At 38.2% G+C, this 23,758-nt stretch overlaps 1 long non-coding RNA gene across 1 annotated transcript in view; it reads left to right on the top strand.

The window, feature by feature from the left end:
* Window positions 1-21,839, top strand: part of LOC106990870 (uncharacterized) — a 49,895-nt gene extending 28,056 nt beyond the window's left edge. Inside the window, exons 2-3 of the long non-coding RNA XR_003591649.3 lie at window positions 6,378-6,443; window positions 21,562-21,839. This is a non-coding gene — a long non-coding RNA (uncharacterized LOC106990870). The remainder of the gene's footprint in view (window positions 1-6,377; window positions 6,444-21,561) is intronic.
* The last annotated feature ends 1,919 nt before the right edge of the window (window positions 21,840-23,758 follow it).

The raw sequence follows: 23,758 nt of genomic DNA, 5'->3' as shown, positions 1-23,758 counted from the left end.
GTCAATGTATGGCAAAACCAATACAGTATTGTAAAGTAAAATAAAGTAAAAATAAATTTTTTTTAAAAAGAAAAAACAAAAATCAACAAAATCAGTAAGTCTTTAGCCAGGATAATTGGTGAGAAAAAAAGGTGAGAAGACATAGATTGCTAATAGTGGAAACCAATAAAGAATCATTACTACTTACCCAAAGGACATTAAAAGGATAATAAAGGAATACTGTGAATAGTTCTATGCCCATACATTTTATAACCTATATGAAATGAGCCAATTTATTGAAAGATAGAGTCTGCTAAAACTCAGAGAAAGAAGAAATAAACAATCTGGACAATTATCTTTCTATTAAATAAACTCAAAAATTAATAATTTTCAAAAACTGGAAGCAACAGGCCCAGATAGGTTCACTGGTAAAATCTGTCAAACATCTAAGAAATAAATTATGCCAGTTCTCTACTATCTCTTTCAGAATATGCAAATGGAGGAAATACTTCCTAATCTATTCTATAAAGCCAAAATTACTGTTATACCAAAACCAGACAATGACATTACAAGAAGAGAAAAATAGAAACCAATATCTCTCAAGAACATAGATGCAAAAAATTTCAAATTTGACATCTTTCACAAAATTAACTCCAAATGGATCATAGACCTAAATGTAAAGCACAAAACTATAGAATTCTTATAAGATAACATAGGAGAAAACCTAGATGACCGTGGGTATGATGATGACTTTTTAGATGCAACACCAAAGGCATGATCCATCAAAGAAGTGTTAAGCTGGACTTCATTAAATTAAAATTTTCTCTTCTGCAAAAGACAATGTTAAGAGAATCAGAAAACAAGCCACTGACTAGGAGAAAATAGTTGCAAAAGACATATCTGATGAATACCTATTATGCAAAATATACAAAATCTTTGTAAAATTTAACAATAAGGAAACAAATGACCACATTAAACCATAGGCCAAAGACCTTGACACCTGAACAAAAAGATATACAGATGCAAACATTCATGTGAAAAGATGGCTTTACATCACATATCATCAGAGAAATGCACATTAAACAACCATGAGATGCCACAGTACACTTATTAAAGTGGCACAAAACCAGAACAGTGATGACACCAAATACTTGTGAGGGGGTGGATAACAGGAATCTAATTGATTGCTAGGGAGAATGCAAAATGGTACAGTTACTTTACAAAATAGTTTGGCAAAGCTAAACATGTGATGCAGCAGCCTTGCTCATTGATATTTACCTAAATGAGTTAAAGACTTAGGTCCATACAAAAACCAGCGTGTGATTATGTAGAGCAGCTTCATTCATAACTGACAAAACTTGGAAGCAACCAAGATGTCCTTAGGTAGGTGAATGTATAAATAAACTGGTACAACCAGACAATGGAATATTTAGTGCTAAACAGAAACAAGATATCAAGCCATGAATAGAACTAGAGGAAATTTAAATGGGTATTACCAAGTGAAAGCAGTCAATCTGAAAAGGCAACATACTCTGTATGGGTGAAATTAAATGACATTCTAAAAAGAACAAAACTATAGGGATAGTAAAAAGATCAGTCATTTCAAGGGGTTAGAGTGGAGGCAAGGAATGAAAAGGCAAAGAAAGAGAACTTTTAGGGCAGTGGAAATTTTCTGTACAATAAATAATGGGGTATATGTGTTATTATACTTTATCCAAACCTACAGAATGTACAAAACCACGAGTGAACCCTAAGGTAAACTGTGGACTTTGAGTGATAATGATATATTTGGCTAACATATTTTCATCGGTTGTAACCAGTCTGGTGGGGGATGTTGATAATGGAAGAGGCTATACATGTACTCAGCGGGAGATCTATGGAAAATTTCTCTACCTTCCCCCTCCATCCTACTGTAAGCCTAAAACTGCTCTTTTCTTTTCTTTTCTTTTTTTTTTTTTGAGCACTTAGATAACCCACTTTGGTCGGAACAGTGGATCTGGGACCATTTTAGTCCTGTCCAAGGCCCTTCCCTGAAAAGCGAAAGTGAAGTTGCTCAGTCGTGTACTCCTCTTTGCGACCCCATGGATGTAGCCTTCAAGGTTCCTTCATCCATGGAATTTTACAGGCAAGAGTACTGGAGTGGATTGCCATTTCCTTCTCCAGGGAATCTTCCTGACCCAGGGACTGAACCTGGGTCTCCTGCATTGCAAACAGGTGCTTTTACTGTCTGAGCCACCTTTATTTATTTATTTTTCAATCAGTATTTTTTTTTTAAATTTAAAAGACACAGAGTTTTATTTTGTCTCTAATATCATGAAGACTTTTGACTCCTAGGGGAAAGTTTCATGTGAGTGGCCATCTGAGGGAGAGGGAGAGGGTGGGATGATTTGGGAGAATGGCATTGAAACATGTATACTATCATGTAAGAATTGAATCACCAGTCTATGTCCGATGCAGGATACAGCATGCTTGGGGCTGGTGCATGGGGATGACCCAGAGGGAAGTTGTGGGGAGGGAGGTAGAAGGGGGGGTTCATGTTTGGGATTGCATGTATACCCGTGGTGGATTCATGTCAATGTATGGCAAAACCAATACAGTATTGTAAAGTAAAATAAAGTAAAAAAAAAAAAAAAAGAATGGATGGAAGAAGACTCCTCCATATCCACTACCCCAAAAGTAACAGATGAGCCACCTTTAGATTATTTTCTGTCTTGCTACTAGCCAGAATTCCCAGTGGTGATTTTTGAATTTGCCCTCAGGGCATCTCTGCCTCCTGAGGATTCTGTTTTGGCCTTCGTTTTGAATTTTATAAAAGTAATTTAGAGATTTTACTCAGATTTTCAGCAGCATATGATAAAAATAATATTTTACTGAAGCTTTTTTTTCACTAGTGACAGTACTAGTGTACCTAACATACACTTCTTCCAAAAGTGCAAGTCTTCCAGTTTTCTTATGCTGCAAACTTAAAAACTCTGAGTTAAAAATGTCATAATTTAAGTTAACTGATGACTACTGAAATGGCATTTTGTATTTGTGAATTAGGGTCAGTGAAAGTGACCACACACCTTAGCTTCTGCCATTAAAATCAACTGACCTGGATTCATATTCTCTTTCTTTACCGTACATTATCACCAAAGTTGGAAAGAACTGTGTACCTAGATAGCTGAGAACTCTCAACCTTCTTTCTCTCTTATTTAAAAGCTATAAACCAGAGATTATTTGCTCTCCAGATGGGGATATATTAATAAGAGTGAGAAACCATGCTGAAATGAGAGAAGTCAAGAAAATCTCAATATTAGGAGTTTGAAAGTTGCTCAGTCGTGTCCATATATAGTCCATGGAATTCTCCAGGCCAGAATAATGGAGTGGGTAGCTGTTCCCTTTTCCATGGGATCTTTCCAACCCAGGGATCGAACTCAGGTCTCCCACATTGCAGGCTGATTCTTTACCAGCTGAGCCACCAGGGAAGCCCAACAATACTGGAGTGGGTAACCTATGCCTTCTCTAGGGGATCTTCCTGACCCAGGAATTGAACCGAGGTCTCCTGCATTGAGGCGGATTCTTTACCAGCTGAGCTACCAGGGAAGAACTTAAAAAAAACAGTCCAGAAGTAGATACATCTGGATGATATTTCCAAAGCTAAGAAGTCTCTGAAATAAAGACATAAAACCAGAAGATTATTTTGTTGACCTCTTATTCAATGTCAGGTTTCCTTATGACTCTAGGGTACTTCAAATTTTAAAATTATGAATTGGAAGTTTGACACTTAAATTCTCAGCCAGACCTTACTATCAGTATTTGTGCTTTCCATGATCATGCAGTGGCATACTATAATTTGGATGTAGTTTGGCTTTTAGCTTTGAGATGTAGCTTTATAAAGCTGAAACAAGAAAGGAGTCATTTCCATGTTTCAAACAATGTCCTCACCAGAGAGACTGGGTAGAAGGATGCTAAGAGTATAGGGTTTGGAGCTGACACCCCTGACTTCACCTCCCAATATACAATCTGAGGGAAGTTCTTCTAGACCCTGTGAGCCTCAGACGGCCCAGCTTCCAAAATGGAGATTACACGTACAGGGTTGTGTGAAAATGAAGTAAAATATACTTGACAAATAATAGGCATTCATTAATTTTATTTATTAGGCATTCATGTATTCAATCGGATGACTGACTTACAATTTTATTAGGTATTCATTTATTTTATACTTGACAAATAATAGGGATTCATTAATAGTAGCATATATTCTCCACTATAATTAATAGTATGTACTTCCTAGTCTTATATAATTCAGGAGAAATCTATGTTTTCTTAAAGAGAATTAGCTAATAAAAGGAGAATGATAATTATTGTTTCATCTTAAGCAATATCTACCTTTTATTCAAGGAATGAAGAGAAGGAGGTAAAAGAGGATGAGCCTGGGGATCTCATTTACTAGGATGGTCATCAATATGAATCAAATTTATTGCTTAACTTTCTTCCTCATTTGTTACTGGCATAGACTTCAAGTAAATAATTTAATCATCATATAGAATGTATGAAGTTATGTATGAACTGCTTTCCCTGTAGCTGAAGTTTGAATCCAAATATTATTAGCAAAGTAACCCAAGTGGAGCCAATCTATTTTAGACCACTTACAGTGAAGGTTGCTGCCAAACTCATCTTTCCTAAACAGTGAATTTATCAAGTCACTCTCTTTGAATTGATCAAATCTCATCTGTCCTATGTCCTGATTCATCAAATCTAAACTTTCTGCCAAGCTTGAAAGCTTGAATCTTTCTACACTGGCCCTGCACTTTCAAGCCAAATATTCTTAGTTCTTCGTTTACACTGCTCTCTGCTTTAGGGTGACCTACTCCCTGCCCACAAGCAGGGTCTTACCAGGCTTTCCTCCCTTGTCATTTCTCATATTGTTCTCTTACATTCACTAAGACTTCTATCTACTTAGACCCAGCCCAGGATTCATATATCTATTCAGTGCTTTTCCACCATGAGCATTCTACTATCTAACAATCCCAAAACTCTTATGGAAACTTTTAGATGGCTTAATTTAGCTCATAACTGAATGTTGAATTTTGTTTACAATATTATTTCATGTGAAATAAAGTGGTCTATCCAATTAGAATATGGAGTCCTTGAAAACTGATTGTCTTACAGTTCTGCATCTCTTACGATCCTTAGTATTGAACATCAAGCTTTGATACATGTTCATTGATTAGCTGTTTAATTATAACTAGCATTTTTATACTTGCTCACATTGTAACTTTACCATGAATAATATCTAACTTAGTTAATTATGCTACAAGAAAATTAAGATCCTGATTGCAATTTGTGGTTTTTGAAATATTTTTTGAATCTTGGTGTTCAAAGCATGAAATTTGAGGGTGCTAAAGAAAATGCAAATTATATTTTGTTAGACAAAAGTATATTTATAGTATCTTAATTAATCTGAATTATTTAAGAAAAAGAATATATTCCCACTGAGTAAGTAAAAGTTCTCTCAGGGATAGGAGTCCCAATTTATCAGGCACAATCAGCTGATTAATCTTTATGCTGATGACTTTTAAGCACTGCTGTAGTTAACATCTCTCTTGAGAATTTTATAGCAATGAGAGAAAATAAATCAGTTTCTTTTACTGGTTTATAATACTATAAGATAATTTTTTGGTATTTTTATGGCATCATGGCTTACCTTCGTTTTCTAAGACAAAATCGTAACTTAATGTCTTCAAAATATTTGTTTTACACTTTTTTTTATCATTGTCATTAACTATACTAGTATTATATACTTTATAATAGCAAAAACTGTTACAGTATTTTGCTAGAGTTGTGCGGTATACTGGTATACTTTAACTTTCAGTAGGATATTATTACGTTACACAAAGCAGGCTTCATGTAATTATATTAGGTGGCATTAGCAAAGTTGTCTTGCTAGCCCAGATTTTGTTTCCAGATTCAGAGGGAAAATACACTCCACTGACTTTTTTATCGTCTTTTAAAAATATGAATCTCTCATTGTGCTCGTGCTGTGAAATTTGAATGGTTTAGTGACGATCTGGGCAAACGGGATACAGAGTGAAACAAGTATTATTTTGAAGGCTTGAACAGTGAAATACATAGTGACCAGCAGGTGTCGCTGTTACACAATGTAGTTGAGATTCTGGAGGCTTTTCTAACATTGACCCTATTTTAATCTAACTAAATTGTTTTCAATTTTTTTATATTTAAATTTCCTTTCGTCTTCCATACCACTTAAAGAAAGCCTTACTCCTTACATCTTTCATCTTGGCCCTAATTTTTATTTTCCTTAATATGCTCTATCCAAAATTCATCTTTAGTACCCAACTTCTGCCTTCTTTCTCTAAGTTTATCTTGTACTTTTTTTTTTTTTTTTTTTTTAGAATGAGAATTGGATTAAGATCTTTAGAAGCTCTCAGCACTGAAAAGATTGTGTATCGGATCTTCAAGTATGTAATTAAATCAAAATACAGTAGATTGTAAAGTAATGGTAAGGAAGCTTGACTAACTTGCTCTTAAAAAAAATTAACTGAAAGTTCAATAATAACTGCGGCAATATGGCTATGTTTCCTTAATATATCAAATAAATGTTTTTCTTAAAATTCTAGGTCTATGTTGATGGATTTCTCAATTAAGTCTGTGTTATATATAGTCAGTGGAGAAGGCAATGGCACCCCACTCTAGTACTCTTGCCTGGGAAATCCCATGGATGGAAGAGCCTGGTGGGCTACAGTTCATGGGGTCGCTAAGCGTCGGAGACAAATGAGCGACTTCACTTTGACTTTTCACTTTCATGCATTGGAGAAGAGAAGGCAATGGCACCCCACTCCAGTACTCTTGCCTGGAAAATCCCATGGACGGAGGAGCCTGGGAAGCTGTGGTCCATGGGGTCGCTGAGGGTCGGACAGGACTGAGTGACTTCACTTTCACTTTCATATATAATCTTATCACTGTGTAAAAGAAAAGGCCAAGGTGGAGTGGGTAGCCTATTGCTGGAGTGGGTAGCCTATTCCTTCTGACCCAGGAATCGAACCAGGTCTCCTGGATTACAGACGGATTCATTATCAACTGAGCTATCAAAGTTTAGAACATAATAAATAATGGATAAATGTTAGATTTTCATCTGAAAGAATGTACAAACTTTACTCCCTTTGGCACTGTCTAGGTATGAGTGTTTACTCCTCCTCTTGAGAAATCTGTATGCAGGTCAGGAAGCAACAGTTAGAACTGGACATGGAATAGCAGACTGGTTCCAAATAGGAAAAGGAGTACGTCAAGGCTGTATATTGTCACCCTGCTTATTTAACTTATATGCAGAGTACATCATGAGAAACGCTGGACTGGAAGAAACACAAGCTGGAATCAAGATTGCCGGAAGAAATATCAATAACCTCAGATATGCAGATGATACCACCCTTATGGCAGAAAGTGAAGAGGAGCTAAAAAGCCTCTTGATGAAAGTGAAACAGGAGAGTGAAAAAGTTGGCTTAAAGTTCAACATTCAGAAAACGAAGATCATGGCATCCGGTCCCATCACTTCATGGGAAATAGATGGGGAAACAGTGGAAACAGTGTCAGACTTTATTTTGGGGGCTCCAAAATCACTGCAGATGGTGACTGCAGCCATGAAATTAAAAGACGCTTACTCCTTGGAAGAAAAGTTATGACCAACCTAGACCGCATATTCAAAAGCAGAGACACAAGGCTATGGTTTTTCCAGTGGTCATGTATGGATGTGAGAGTTGGACTGTGAAGAAGGCTGAGCGCTGAAGAATTGATGCTTTTGAACTGTGGTGTTGGAGAAGACTCTTGAGAGTCCCTTGGACTGCAAGAAGATACAACCAGTCCATTCTGAAGGAGATCAGCCCTGGGATTTCTTTGGAAGGAATGATGCTAAAGCTGAAGCTCCAGTACTTTGGCCACCTCATGCGAAGAGTTGACTCATTGGAAAAGACTCTGCTGCTGGGAGGGATTGGGGGCAGGAGGAGAAGGGGATGACAGAGGATGAGATGGCTGGATGGCATCATGGACTCGATGGATGTGAGTCTGAGTGAGCTCTGGGAGTTGGCGATGGACAGGGAGGCCTGGCATCCTGTGATTCATGGGGTCGCAAAGAGCCGGACACGACTGAGCAACTGAACTGAACTGAACTGAACTGAACCCACTCCAGTATTCTTGGGCTTCCCTTATGGCTCAGCTGGTAAAGAATCTGCCTGCAATGTGGGAGACCTGGGTTAGATCCCTGGGTTGGGAAGATCTGCTGGAGAAAGGAAAGGCTCCAGTATTCTGGCCTAGAGAAATGAGGTTGCAAAGAGTCTGACACAGCTGAGCGACTTTCACTTTCAAACTTTGTATATATTCCCTCATTTTTTTCTTACTATAGCCCCAATCAGTGCTATGATGACCCTCATACTGAAATGAATAAACTGAAGCTTAGAGACAAGTTTTGGAAAGTTCTGCAATGAGGTTCGCTAGCATTCTTAACGCCTATGCTACATTTTTAGAAGGCAGTTTGATATGGCTTTCCTTATGGCTCAGGTGGTTTAGAATCTGCCCACAATGCAGGAGACCAGGGTTTGTTTCCTGAATTGGGAATATCCCCTGGAGAAAGGAATAGCAACCCACTGCAGTATTCTTGCCTGGAGAAATCCGTGGAACAGAGGATCCTGATGGGCTACACAGTCCATGGGGTCACTCGCACAGAGTCAGATATGATTGGCACTTGACACTATATATATATATTTTTTAACAAAATTTTGCATACTCTTTGGCTAAGGTTTAAAGACATAAAAGTGGATAAGGTTTATTTTATATCTACAAGGTTTTTTTTTTTAAGGGACTTTTATAACATTGAAATTCTTAATGTTACAGAATCAGTTTTCCACAAAAGATTGTATCCAATGAGGCGTCTTGGGCATCTCCAAAGGGGTGGGAAGCTGATCTGATGGGGATCAAATTATCAAGAAGGAAGAGGGAGGAAGCACAGTTACCGTCCTGTGGCTGGCAGACCTGGTTCAGATACCCTCACAACTCTAGCAGACATTGCCATTGTCGGGATTAGCAAACTGTAGCATTTTCTTTCCACCTTTAATTCAAAGTTCCAGTTAGGAAGGCCCAAGAGAGGGCCTCTAACTGACCAAATTTAGGTCATATATCAACAGCTGGCTGTTGAACCAGGAGAGAGCGTGTCTTTCCTTGGGCTTCTGTAATAAAAGACAGTCTCCTAGAATTTTTCTCCCCTAAGACTTAAAACCAGGTAAAATAGTTACTTCCAGAAGAGTTACTTCACTCTTCAGAAATTTGGATGCTATTGGGGAAAAGGAACAAGGCTAGGAATATTAAAAATAAAAAACAGACAAATGAGCATAGGCTACTTTAAAATGGAAATATCCAGCAGTGGAGGCTTGATGGATTCATTATATCAATCTAATTCAAATGAAGTTGTGAAAGACTTCTTCTTGGCACTGAATGATAATCATGATGTATTGATAAAATAAAAACAATATGTCATATATTAATCTTTTCTTGTAAAAACATATACAGAGTCATAATATGCATTTCTTTATTTGGAATTAGGAAACACTATTTCACAGTTAGTGGAACTAAGTACTTTCCTAAAATTCCCATCAGCTTTTTCTTTTGCTTAGTAGTTGTACTTCCTTTTCTCGTGACTTCTTTAACAGGTCTCCTATCACTGATCATTTCCAGTTAATGTTGGGTGAAGAGTGTGGTGTGTGTGTGTGATCTTTTAAAATTATAGCTTTCCCCTTCCCTTTGTCATTTGGTTTGTGTGTTTCTGTGTCTGTGTAAATAGGTGCAGAGGCCGATAAAAGCCATGTGGACTGAGCCAGGGAATCATTTGAAAATCATTGAATAAAAATGATTATCATCTGATTTGAAATAATTGGAAAATTTGGGTGGTTCTAATTTCTTTCCTTATTTCATAAATTTACTATCTCTATGAGGAAAAAGTAATCATACTATTTACTGAACTTTATTTTTTTAAATTTCATTTATGTATTTATTTTTTTAATTTAAATTTATTTATTTTAATTGGAGGTTAATTAGTTTACAATATTGCATTGGTTTTGCTATACATCAACATGAATCTGCCACAGGTATACACGTGTTTCCCATCCTGAACCCCCCTCCCTCCTCCCTCCCCATACCATCCCTCTGGGTCATCCCAGTGCACCGGCCCCAAGCATCCAGTATCATGCATTAAACCTAGACTGGAGATTCATTTCCTATATGATATTATACATGTTTCAATGCCATTCTCCCAAATCATCCCACCGTCTCCCTCTCCCAGAGTCCAAAAGACTGTTCTATACATCTGTGTCTCTTTTGCTATCTCGCATACAGGGTTTTATTGAAGAAGTAATGAGACAATGAATAAGAACATTTTTTAAGTGTGTTGTGTTTTAGGAAAATTTTACTATTGAAGCATTAGATAGTAATGATAAATTTCTGCTTGTAAAGATCACTAATTTTCCAGCATCTAATTTATAGCCATTTTTTGAAATATCATTTGATCCTGAAAACACATCTGAAAAGATCTTGAGACACAATCTAACGATCATGTGGGATCATGCCGATGTTTGTTGAATGTCTTCTAAGGCAGTCTGGACTACTAACCACTGTAATACCTCATCATTTAATTATCACCCCCAATGTGCTGACATGTGACTTGTAGTTGTCTAGGTGTCCGATTAGTGTACAGAATTATTTGTTTGGAGTAAATGTAATTTTGAGCCTTCTTGCTCTCCCTGCTCAGCTGAGAATGATCTGATTCGCACAGACTTCCTTAGTGCACTGTAAGTTGTTCCACAAGTTACAGCTGAGCATGTTTTGAAGTTAGATTATGATGTTAATGAGGTCAGGGATATAGACTTCATAGTCCAGTTAGTTTTGTTGTGTTCCTATCCCCAGTGCCTTAATTCCATAGAATCATTTGTCAGATACCTACTCTAGCAGAAGTGGGTTGAAGTTTTCCTGTGGATTGCTGATAACTCATTTCAGTCGTGTCCAACTCTGTGCGACCCCATAGACGGCAACCCACCAGGCTCCCCCATCCCTGGGATTCTCCAGGCAAGAACACTGGAGTGGGTTGCCATTTCCTTCTCCAATGCATGCAAGTAAAAAGTGAAAGTGAAGTCACTCAGTCATGTCCGACTCTTCGCGACCCCATGGGCTGCAGCCTACCAGGTTCCTCCGTCCATGGGATTTTCCAGGCAAGAGTACTGGAGTGGGGTGCCATTGCTAGCAGAGATCAAGTACCTGTAATAGAAAAAGGAATCAAGATGCACATTAACTTTCTTATGTGAAGCTCCAAGCATTTTGTGAAACAAATTATTCAATAATTTTGAAAAAAAATTTGCAAGAAAATCCTTTCCTTGCAAAAGTTAATACTGACTAAGAAGTGGCAGTTTAAATAGTTTAGTTGTTAGAACATATTAGAAACAATTTAAGAATCAAAAATCTAGCAGTTCTTGAAATCTCATTTGGGCCGTATATTCCTTTGTCTGCCTGGAAGCAAGACAGAGTCAGTCATCCTAGGAATTTTCTCTCTCCTCCTTTATAATTCTGCTTTCATACTTCACTAATAATACATTGCAGGAAAATAGATTCATGTTTTTGTTTTGGAAAGCTGTGATTAAAATAATGAATAGGAATGAAACAGATTTTCACTCATTTTTGCATGTATGTTTCCTATAGTGTTTTCAGTTTATCATTTTTTCAAATTGCATTTTTTAGGAACATGGTGAAATGAAATCACAGAACACATATGTTATATACTTGGAAGTAGTTGCTAGTTTAAGCTGGGCACTTAACCAATAATGTGTAACTATATGTTTCTATTCCAACTGTATTAATTAATATGTATATAAATATATTAAAATACTGAGTCCAATTTGTACCACCTCGAGTATGAATGAAATATTGGAACAAAATACATTTTGAACACTTTTTTATGTTATATAATTTAGAACATACTTTGTAGACTATAGCCGGCCAGGCTCCTCTGTCAAAGGAATTCTCCAGGCCAGAATTTTGGAGTGGGTAGCTGTTCCCTTCTCCAGGGGATCTTCCCAACCCAGGGACTGAACCCAGTTCTCTCCTGCACTGCAGGCAGATTCTTTATCATCTGAGCCACCAGGGAAGCCCAAGAATACTGGTAGATTGAACCCAGTTCTGCTGCATTGCAGGCAGATTCTTTACCACCTGAGCCACTAGGAAAGTCCAAGAATACTGTTGTGGGTAGCCTATCCCTTCTCCAGGGGATCTTCCCAACCCAGGAATTGAACTGGGGTGACCCAGGAATTGAACCGGGGTCTCCTGCATTGCAGGCGGATTCTTTACAAGCTCAGCTACCAGGGAAGCCCACTTTGTAGATAATTTCTGCAATCCTTATTCTTTGCCACCATGTAAAATCCCTTCTGACAGTTATAATAGTTTGTATTTCAGTGTGGAAATAGGGAGTTAGGTATACCTCTTATATTTCAATATGTAACAGGTAAGGAGGATGATTCCAGAAACCCTCCTAATTAAAATAAACAAATATGTGATTCTCCTCCTTTTGCAAACGTGGATAAAATAATTTGTAAATGCACAAATGAGTTCAAAAGAAGAAAGGGAAGTGCCTAGGTGCCCAAACTCGAAAGGCAACTGATCATTACACTGCTAATTGTACTGCTAAGTGTACTAATTCACCATGCAGTTTATGAAGATCTCAATTCTGGTAGAAACCAATGAGCTGAAGTTTAAAATTCACATGACAAATGAACATGAGGCCTGGGATCTTATGAGCCTTTTGAGCCAATATCACTACAAAAGCCAAGACCCTTGAAGAGCTATGCTATCGAGAGAAATAATATAATAAGGTGGGGGGGAAAATCCGTATCCAGCAACAAAGGAGCTTTCTCTAAGACCTGAGTGAAAATAAAAGTGAAACACAGCAATAATAGTCTTTTCTGAGAAATTAAAATCTCTAGTTAATCATTTTACAAGTTAAGAAGTCAAACTTATACTCTATAGCTGACCCTGAAACTCCAAAATGAGAGATTAACATAAAAATCTCTCTCCAAAAAGAGATCCCCATGCTGGGGATGCTCTTGACTATCTTGCAGAAGCCTTTGCAAAATCACCCTAGAATTAGACTACATAATCAAGGTCACACAGAAATCCACACAAAAATGACAAAACACGGGAGATGACTGAAGAGAGGAACAGAATCTCCAGAACTTTGTTTAATAGAACAATCTGAAAAGACTGAAAAAGAAATTATTTGAAATCATGAAAGAAATGGAAACAATAAGAAAAAATATGGTTTTAATAAAATAATAATACAATATAATTATATATAATATTTTACATAAATAAGAAAATTTTATTATAGTAGTACAATAAAATAATACCAAATTGAACTTTTAGGAAAAAATGTGCTCCCTTGTTTATAATAATAACAGATAGGTAAAAGAAACAATTCACCAGAACACTATAACAATCTTGAACTAGTATGCACTGATAATATAGTCTCAAAATATATGTGTTTATTTCCATTTTTGTGTCAAGCATAATGGAGAATTTTAAACCCAATTCAGTTAATAATATATTAAGCCAATGAAATATTAATTAGACTGTAGAAGACTTGAGCATTTCAATTAACCTCCTTAACCCATGGAATTTTATAGAACCTGTACTCAATATTTAAAAACTATATGTTCTTTTCAAGAAAACATGGATCATCCCCGTGCACCAGCCCCAAGCATGCTGTATCCTGCATCGGACATAGACTGGCTATTCGATTCTTACATGATAGTATATGGGGAGGGAGGTGGGAGGGGGGTTCATGTTTGGGAACGCATGTACACCTGTGGTGGATTCATGTCAATGTATGGCAAAACCAATACAGTATTGTAAAGTAAAATAAAGTGAAAATAAAAATTGAAAAAAAAAAGAAAACATGGAATATACCAAAATTAATTATATTCTCATCCTGAAAAAGTCTTAAAGATGCAAGTACATCAATATTATGCAGATAATATTCCCTGACCAGGTAAACAAATAAAAATAATAAGGTAAATAAAAATTAATATCTTTAATACAAAAATATAATCAAAATGCTTTATACATTAGGAAATTATCACAATACATTTCTAAATTATTCATGGGCCAAAGTAGAAATCAAAATGTAAATTAGAAAGTATTTAGTACGGGATAACAATGAATACATTATATAACAAAACTTGCCAGATGCTGTTAAAGCACTAAAGGAAACGTTTGAGCTTAAATTCATTTGAAAAGGAATCAGAGTGATAAATAATGATTGAGACATTCAACTAAAGAAGTTAGAGAAGTTTGAAAAAATTAAAATAGAAAGCAGCCACATAAATTATAATAAAGATTAGAAATTTAGTGAAATGAAATAGGAATGAATAACAAAGATCATCAAAAATCATATACTGAGTTTTTAGATCTACACAGGTTTGTTTATATGAGTTTTAATGGTTTCTTCTTTTCTCTTTTTGACCTATCTCTGACATTGTATTAATTGCACATTATTATAAAACTATTGTAAGCAAGACAAAGAAAGCATTCCAAACCAGTAGAACAAGGATGGACTATCAATAAATGGCACTGTAATGTTTCCATAGTTATACCTATAAAACTTCTCACCATGTATAAAAATATGTTCCAACCATATTATATACTACAAATAGAAAGCTAAATATTTTTAAAGAAAAAGCTTTTATGGTATTGGAGCAGAAAATAATTTTGTAAATAAGACAAGCAGAAACTATAAAAGAGTAACAAGTAAGCATATTTAAATGCCTTCAATATCATTGAGGAAATGCAAATATTATAAAACCACAATGAGCAGTTTTCTCCCACTAGAGTATCTAAAATTAAAGAACTGACATATCAAGTGTGTACTGTCGCCCTGCTTATTTAACTTGCATGCAGAGTACATTATGTGAAATGTCAGGCTGGATGAATCACAAGCTGGAATCATGATTGTCAGGAGAAATATCAGTAACCTTAGATATACAGATGATATCACTCTAGGAGCAGAAATTGATGAAAACTGAAGAGCCTCTTGATGAAGGTGAAAGAGAAGCATGAAGGAGCTGGCTGAAAACATTCCCAAAACTAAGATCGTGACATCCGGTTCCATCACTTCATGGCAAATTGATGGGGAAAAGGTAGAAACAGTGACAGACTATTTTCTTGGGCTCCAAAATCATTGCAGGTGGTGACTACTGCGATGAAAGTAAAAGACACTCGCTCTTTGAAAGAAAAGCTATGACAAACCTTGACAGCATATAAAAAAGTAGAGACATCGCTTTCCCAACAAAAATCCATATAGGTTCAGTTCAATTGCTCAGTTGGTGTCCGACTCTTTGCCACTCCATGAACTGCAGCACATCAGGCTTCCTTGACCATCACCAACTGCCAACTTGACCATCACCCAAACTCATGTCCATTGAGTCGGTGATGCCATCCAACCATCTCATCCTCTGTCATCGCCTTCTCCTCCTGCCCTCAATCTTTCCCAGCATCAGGGTCTTTTCAAATGAGTCAGCTCTTGGCATCAGGTGGCCAAAGTATTGGAGTTTCAGCTTCAACATCCGTCCTTCCAATGAACACCCAGGACTGATCTCCTTTAGAATGGACTGGTTGGATCTCCTTGCAGTCCAAGGGACTCTCAAGAGTCTTCTCCAACACCACAGTCCAGAAGCATCAATTCTTTGGTGCTCAGCTTTCTTCACAGTCCAACTCTTACATCCATACACGACTACTGGAAAAACCATAGCCTTGACTAGACACACCTTTGTTGGCAAAGTAATGTCTCTGCTTTTGAATATGCTGTCTAGGTTGGTCATAACTTTCCTTCCAAGGAGTAATCATCTTTTAATTTCATGGCTACAGTCACCATCTACAGTGATTTTGGAGCCCAGAAAATAAAGTCTGATACTGTTTCCACTGTTTCTCCATCTATTTCCCATGAAGTGATGGGACTGGATGCCATGATCTTCGTTTTCTGAATGTTGAGCTTTAAGCCAACTTTTTCACTCTCCTCTTTCACTTTCATCAAGAGGCTTTTAGTTCCTCTTCACTTTCTGCCATAAGGGTGGTGTCATCTGCATATCTGAGGTTATTGATATTTCTCCCAGCAATCTTGATTCCAGCCTGTGTTTCTTCCAGCCCGGCGTTTCTCATGATGTACTCTGCATAGAAGTTAAATAAACAGGGTGACAATATACAGCCTTGATGTACTCCTTTCCCGATTTGGAACCAGTTTGTTGTTTCATGTCTGGTACTGTTGCTTCTTGACCTGCCTACTGATTTCTCAGGAGGCAGGTCAGGTTGGGCTCATATTCCCATCTCTTGAAGAATTTTCTACAGGTTGTTGTGATCCACACAGTCAAACGCTTTGGCTTAGTCAGTAAATCAGAAGTAGATGTTTTTCTGGAATTCTGTTGCTTTTTTGATGATCCAGTAGATGTTGGCAATTTGATTTCTGGTTCCTCTGCCTTTTCTAAATCCAGTTTGAACATCTGAAAATTTACAGTTTACATACTGTTGAAGCCTGGCTTGGAGAATTTTAAGCATTACTTTGCTAGTGTGTGAGATGAGTACAATTGTGCAGTAGTTTGAATATTCATTGGCATTGCCTTGGTCTGGGATTGCAATGAAAACTGACCTTTTCCAGTCCTGTGGCCACTGCTGAGTTTTCCAAATTTGCTGGCATATTGAGTGCAGCACTTTCACAGCATCATCTTTTAGGATTTGAAATAGCTCAATTGGAATTTCATCACCTCCTCTAGCTTTGTTTGTAGTGATTCTTCCTAAGACCCACTTGACTTCACATTCCAGGATGTCTAGCTCTAAATGAAGGATCACACCATCATTATTATCTGGGTTGTGAAGATCTTTTTTGTATAGTTCTTCTGTGTTTTCTTGCTACCTCTTCTTAATATCTTCTGCTTCTGTTAGGCCCATACTGTTTCTGTCCTTTATTGTGCCCATCTTTGCATGAAATGTTCCCTTGGTATTGCTAATTTTCTTGAAGAAAATTATCTCTAGTCTTTCCCATTCTATTATTTTCCTCTATTTCTTTGCATTGATCACTGAGGAAGGTTTCTTATCTCTCCTGTTATTCTTTGAAACTCTGTATTCAAATGAGTATATCTTTCCTTTTCTCCTTTGCCTTTCACTTCTCTTCTTTTCTCAGCTATTTGTAAGCCCTACACAGAGAACCATCTTGCCTTTTTTATATCTTTTTCTTGGGGATGGTTTTGATCACTGCCTCTTGTACAATATCATGAACCTCTGTTCACAGTTCTTCAGGTACTCTATCAAATCTAATCCCTTGACTCTATTTCTTACTCCCACTGTATAATCATAAGGGATTTTATTTAGGTCATACCTGAACAGTCTAGTGGTTTTCCCTACTTTCTTCAGTTTAAAACTGAATTTGGCAATAAGGAGTTCATGATTTGAGCCACAGTCAGCTCCAGGTCTTGTTTTGCTTACTGTATAGAGCTTCTCCACTTTCAGCTGCAAAGAATATAATCAATCTGATTCTGGTATTGACCATCTGGTGATGTCCATTTGTAGAGTCTTCTCTTATCCACCTGCCAATGCACAAGATGTGAGTTCTATGCCTGAGTTGGGAAGATCTCCTGGAGAAGGAAGTAGCAACTCTCTCCAGTATTCTTGCCTGGATGATCTCATGTACAGAGCAGCCTGTCAGGAAACAGTCCATGACTTAGTGAATGAACAACAATCCTAGAATGGTTTCTTCTTCTAGGAACAGTACAGTAACTGGGACCAGAATTATCTAGCAGCTTCTCATTCACCTGTTGCCCCTGAGCTGGCAAGACTCTAACAGCTGAGGCTTTTCATACATCTCTCTGTGTGTTCTCCTGTTTCTCTTCAGTATAGTGTCTTCAGAGATGTTGGAATTCTCACATGGTCATTCAGAGCTCTGAGTCCATGTTCCAAGAAAGAGCTAGGTGGAAATCTTATCTCCTTGTGACTGAGACTCAAAATCCATGTAGCATCACTGATGCTTTTGTTGTTTAAAAGAGTCACCAAGAGTGTATATCCAAGGGGAGAAGATTTAGACTTTGCTTATTGATGAGAACACTGTCAAAGAACTTGCTGACATGTTTTAAAATCACCAGAACCGGAGTCTGAACTCTAGTAATTTTTTTGCAGGCAGGGGACCCCTTCCAGGGCCCGAAACTGGGCTCTCGTCTAACACTCAGAAATGAATTATCTGAGGAGACGCATGTGCTGACAAAGCAAGAGATTTTATTGGGAAAGGGCGTGGAGAGCAGTAGGGTAAGGGAACCCAGAACAGCTCTGTCACATGGCTTGCAGTCTCAGGGTTTATGGTGATGGGATTCATTTCCATGTTGTCTTTAGACAATTATTCTGACTCAGAGCCCTTCCTGGTGGTGCACGCCTTGTTCAGCCAAGATGGATGCCAGAGAAAAGGATTCTGGGAGGTGGTTGGACATGTGGTGTCTCCTTTGGACCTTTCGCTAACTCTTCTGGTTGGTGGAGGCTTATTAGTTTCGTGTTCCTTACCAGGACCTCCTTTAGGTAAAACAGCTCATGCACATGGTTACTATGATGCCTGGCTAGGGTAGGCAGTTTTAATCAGTGTGCTTCCCCTAACAATTTTATTTTATGAGGTAAATCCCTAGAATCCATTGGTTTAGAGAAAGACATCTGGTGGCGCCTTGTACTTCTGACAGCAGTCTTGTGGCCATTCTCACAAATAATTCTACAGTCTCCTTTTCTGTACTTAAAGAGAGAAAATGCTCATTCTCAAATTCCTCCAAACTTTGTCTCTCCTCCTCTAAGCCTACAGCACTCCCCAGGGACTGTTTCCATTCTGGACTGGGGATAGAGTTTTTATAATAAAAATATTCTTCTCCTTGTTATATTTTGCTCTTTCATCAATCTTTAACATGAATTATCAGTGTCACTCATTATTGTGCTGAACACTTTTTTGGCTCCTTATTCAGCATACCCAACATTTGGGTCTCTAGAGTGCACTTCCTTTCTCCAAAGCCAATGACAGAGGAAAGAATATAAATATCAGCACCACTGTCATCATACTGCATAGACAGTTGTGCCTGAAATAGTGCTCCTAAATGAAAACAAACTAAATACTGCTTACCTCAAGTGGTGTGCACCAGGCCTTAGGGTCCATGCTGATCAACTATTTTTGTTTCTCCTACTGTCCCTTTGAACGATTCAGTGAAATAGTTCAATTTTTTTACCCTATCTGCTATCTCAGATTCATCTCCTTATTCTATTCTTTCTGAGTATAAAAGAACCCCAGTGCTTTCAAACGTAAAAACTGCCTCACATCAGTGACAGATTCCATCCATTGTATTCATACCGGATCCTACTTTAGAGCAAAACAACCTCTCTCAGCTCTGGCCTGGTCAACAGGTAAGCCACAATGCAGAAGAGGTGAGGGCTCTGTCACTGGAGTTTTCTCCCCTCCCTGCTTTGAGCTTTGCGGCTCTCCTCCACTGGGTTCTCTCTGGCTCTTCAATGTTGGGAGGAGGTAGGGAAGAAGGTGAGGAGGAGGAATATATGGGTGCACTTCACTGTTGGGGTTTGAGGGTAGGTATTAGGTTACACTCTTCCTCCTTGTATTCATGTCACTGTTTTCATTCTGAAACCTTCCTGACCTTGGTACACAACTAAGAAATTTCACATTGAGTAATTTGTGAAATGATGGATTTAAGGAAGTAGTACTTCTAGGCCCTGTGGACATGGTGCTCTCTAAGCACCTGGGAGTTTACATAAACATGAAAGAGAGAAGAAAGCACAGGGTAAAAAAAAAAAAAATTGTTTTTAATTAAAATGTTTTAAATTGGAATATAGTTTATTTACAATGCTGGGTTAGTTTCTGCTGTGCCTCAACATGAATCAGCTATATATATATACATACATACATATTCCCCTCCTTCATCTTCCAGCCCCATGCCGCCCCTCTAGGTCATCACAGAGCACCAAGCTGGGTGCCCTGTGTTAATACGGCAGCTTCTTTACTAGTATGTTTTACACATATTGATGTATATATGTCAATACTACTCTCTCAGTTTGTCTTACCACCTCCTTCCCCTGCTATGTCCACACGTTCATTCTCTATGACTGCACTTCTATTTCTGCCCTGCAAATAGATTCATCTACACCTTTTATCTAGATTCCATATATATGTATTAATACATGATATTTGTTTTTCTCTTTCTGACTTACTTCACTCTATATGAAAGATTCTAGTTCTGACCACCACCCCTCTGCTTTGTAAATGGGCTTGGATCACTGAGATATTGGTTTCTTGAGTAAAAGAATAACAGGTTCCTGGAGGAGAGAATTTCCCAAGCAAGAGTCCATGGGGTCGCTAAGAGTTAGACACGACTGAGCAACTTCACTTTCACTTTGCACTTTCATGCACTGGAGAAGGAAATGGCAACCCACTCCAGTGTTCTTGCCTGGAGAATCCCAGGGACAGGAGAGCCTGGTGGGCTGCCGTCTATGGGGTCGCACAGAGTCAGACATGACTGACGCGACTTAGCAGCAGCAGCAGAGGAGAGGAAGCACAGGGCATGGAGAGTGAAGCCTGAGTAGGGCAGCCCTGGGCGCGGAAGTTGTGCACACTGCCTGGACCCACAATATTCTGCTTTCTGTCAGCTCTGGGCTCCCTCAGTCGTGGCCATAGTCTAGTCTGACTTCTGCTTATTTCCTCTTTCCTGTAAGAGAAAAGATCATGAAATATGAGAATTCATCATTGCCAAGTTTTATATGATGCCTAAACTTAATAAGGAACAAAATATTTTTTACGTAGCTTTTACACAATTAGAAGCAAGGCTTAAATGCAAATTTCCCAAGGACAGTTATAACGATTAAAATCATTCATAGTCAAATGTCAACAATTAAGATACAATCAGCTTTTGCAATGATGGTGGAAGGAGAGAAAGGCCACTGGACTTCTGCTTCCTGATGGGTGGGAAATAACAAAGTCTAACATCTAGGTGGGAAAATGACTCACAGATGTTTAAGGAGACCAAGACTGGCTCCTTTTACCACAACTGCCTCTGGAGAAGTAAAAACTTTTTTCTGAGATATGTGATATTTTACATGAGTCATGCCTCCAAATGTTTTGTCTCAAAGTACACAGAAAAGACTTGAAAGGAACAGGGGATCTGGATTCCCTGTGGACTGTAATTCTGATTCTGAAGAACACATGCAGTTGCTCAACCACACTGCTGGACTGAGAAATGAGGTCTTGAGAATTAGCACAAAGAAGTGCTTTTGAGATAATAGAGCTTTGCAGTGTTCCATTGCTTGCAGGGAAACAGCAGGATGGATGGCTTTCCCTCTAAAGGACTAAACCTCTAAAACCCAGCCATGATGGAACTGAGGCTTTGGAGTTGTTTCAGGGGAACACTATAAAAAGTAAAACTCCTATCACAGTTCACATTACTTCAGCACTGACTTTACTTGTGTGCATTTGTTTTTTTTATTTAGTTTTGGTGAAGTTGGTACATATCACTGGAGGGATCCAGCCTTCATATCAGGAGAAAAGGAGAGAAGTGAAGTTACTATGTGAAGAATTTGGCCAGATTTCCAGCTCCTGCATGCATTAGCACAAGGATTTCATCCCAAGAAGTTGGTAAGGCACTGACAGTGCCGAGAAACTGCTTTTGAAATAACTTTGAAGTAATTTGTTCTTTTTTTTTTTTAACCTCCAGACTTTTCATGATTATTGGTTTCTTTGTTATTTATGATTTCATTAAAAATTTTGAAAATTGCAGATGTTGCAGCTCACTTAAACTTCTAAAATTTTTCTTCAAGTTAGGCCTCTTCTAATGTGTACTTACCTGATGGAAAAGCCAAACTTTAGTTTAAGGAACATTGTCTTTTCTGCTCACCTCTGTTGTCAGAGCTGCTTTTGGTGGTTCTGTGACCTGAGTCTGTTCTGGCCCCTGGATCCAGCCATAAATTCTATCTTGGATGCCATTCTCAAGTAGATTCCCCCCCGCCCCTCACCCTCCACTGAATAAATACATATGGAAAATGTTGGTATTCCTATGTTTAGCACTAGATGAGAATGTGTATATTTGATTTGGGAACCCCAAAATATAATTTTGAAGCAAAGATAGATAGTGGTAGAAGTGGCAGATGAAATTACACCTTATCCTCTTATTAGTTTATTGGAGGGGAAACCCACTTTGTATTTCGTTCTTTGGCTGTGACTTGTGGTTATCTAAAAAGACAGATTCTCATTCTTCATTTAAGGTAAGACTATAGTTATAATAATTGAAAAGACCTAGAAAATGTTTAGAGTATATTAACAAATCAATCATTTGGAATAAATGTCCAAACATGAATGATAAGTAGGAGGTCTCCTGGAATCATCTAGATAACCTCTTCAAGATTCCACTTCTTGTTATGATGACTTGGCCTCATCTATTCAAGAATGTTACCAGACAAAACAAACAGGCATGAAAATGATTGTAGCAAAGCAAATTCTTTGTGTTACAGTTTTCACCTGTTTTATTACAATCAGTAGAAGTAGAATTATGCTGAATTAAGTCTCTTTAAGATGGAATTATGAAAGGTATTCTGTTTACTTGGTTTTTACTTCCTTTGGAGAATAGAATAGTGATCCTAATAGCTAGCAAAGATTTACCTGATCTGGCTTCCCTAGAAAGATAATTGTAAGATTTTCAGTTCAGCTCTGTTGCTCAGTTGTGTCCAACTCTTTGTGACCATGTAGACTGCAGCACGACAGGCTTCCCTGTCCATTACCAACTCCCAGAGCTTGCTCAAACTCATGTCCATCGAGTCAGTGATGCCATCCAGCCATCTCATCCTCTGTCTTCCCCTTCTCCCCCTGCCTTCAATCTTTCCCAGCATCAGGGTCTTTTCCAATGAGTCAGTTGTTTGCATCAAGTGGCCAAAGTGTTGGAGTTTCAGTTTCAGCCTCAGTCCTTCCAGTGAATATTCAGGACTGATTTCCATTTCCTTGCAGTCCAAGGGCAATGGCAAGCCACTCCAGTACTCTTGCCTGGAGAATCCCACAGACGGAGGAGCCTGGTAGGGTGCAGTCCATGGGGTCGTTAAGAGTCGAACGTGACTAAGTGACTTCAATTTCACTTTTCACTTTCATGTATTGGAGAAGGAAATGGCAACCCAAGAACTCCAGTGTTCTTGCCTGGAGAAACCCAGGGATGGGGGGCTCTGGTGGGCTGCCATCTTTGGGATCGCACACAGAGTTGGACATGACTGAAGCGACTTAGCAGCAGCAGTCCAAGGGATTCTCAAGAGTCTTCTCCAACACCACAATTCAAAAGCATCAATTCTTTGCTGCTCAGCTTTCTTCATGGTCCAACTCTCACATCCATACATGACTCTGGAAAAACCAAAGCTTAGACTAGACAGACCCTTGTCGGCAAAGTAATGTCTCTGCTTTTTAATATGCTGTCTAGGTTGGTCATAACTTTTCTTCCAAGGAGCAAGCATGTTTTAATTTCATGGCTGCAGTCACCATCTGCAGTGATTTTACAACCCAAGAAAATGAAGTCTCTCACTGTTTCCATTATTTCCCATCTATTTCCCATGAAGTGATGGGACTGGATGCTATGATCTTTATTTTCTGAATGTTGAGTTTTAAGCCACTTTTTCACTCTCCTCTTTTACTTTCATCAAGAGGCTCTTTAGT

This window comes from Ovis aries, chromosome 1 (genome assembly GCF_016772045.2).
Source record: "Ovis aries strain OAR_USU_Benz2616 breed Rambouillet chromosome 1, ARS-UI_Ramb_v3.0, whole genome shotgun sequence".
Taxonomy (NCBI): domain Eukaryota; kingdom Metazoa; phylum Chordata; class Mammalia; order Artiodactyla; family Bovidae; genus Ovis; species Ovis aries.
This window is presented reverse-complemented; position numbering and strand designations above follow the sequence as displayed.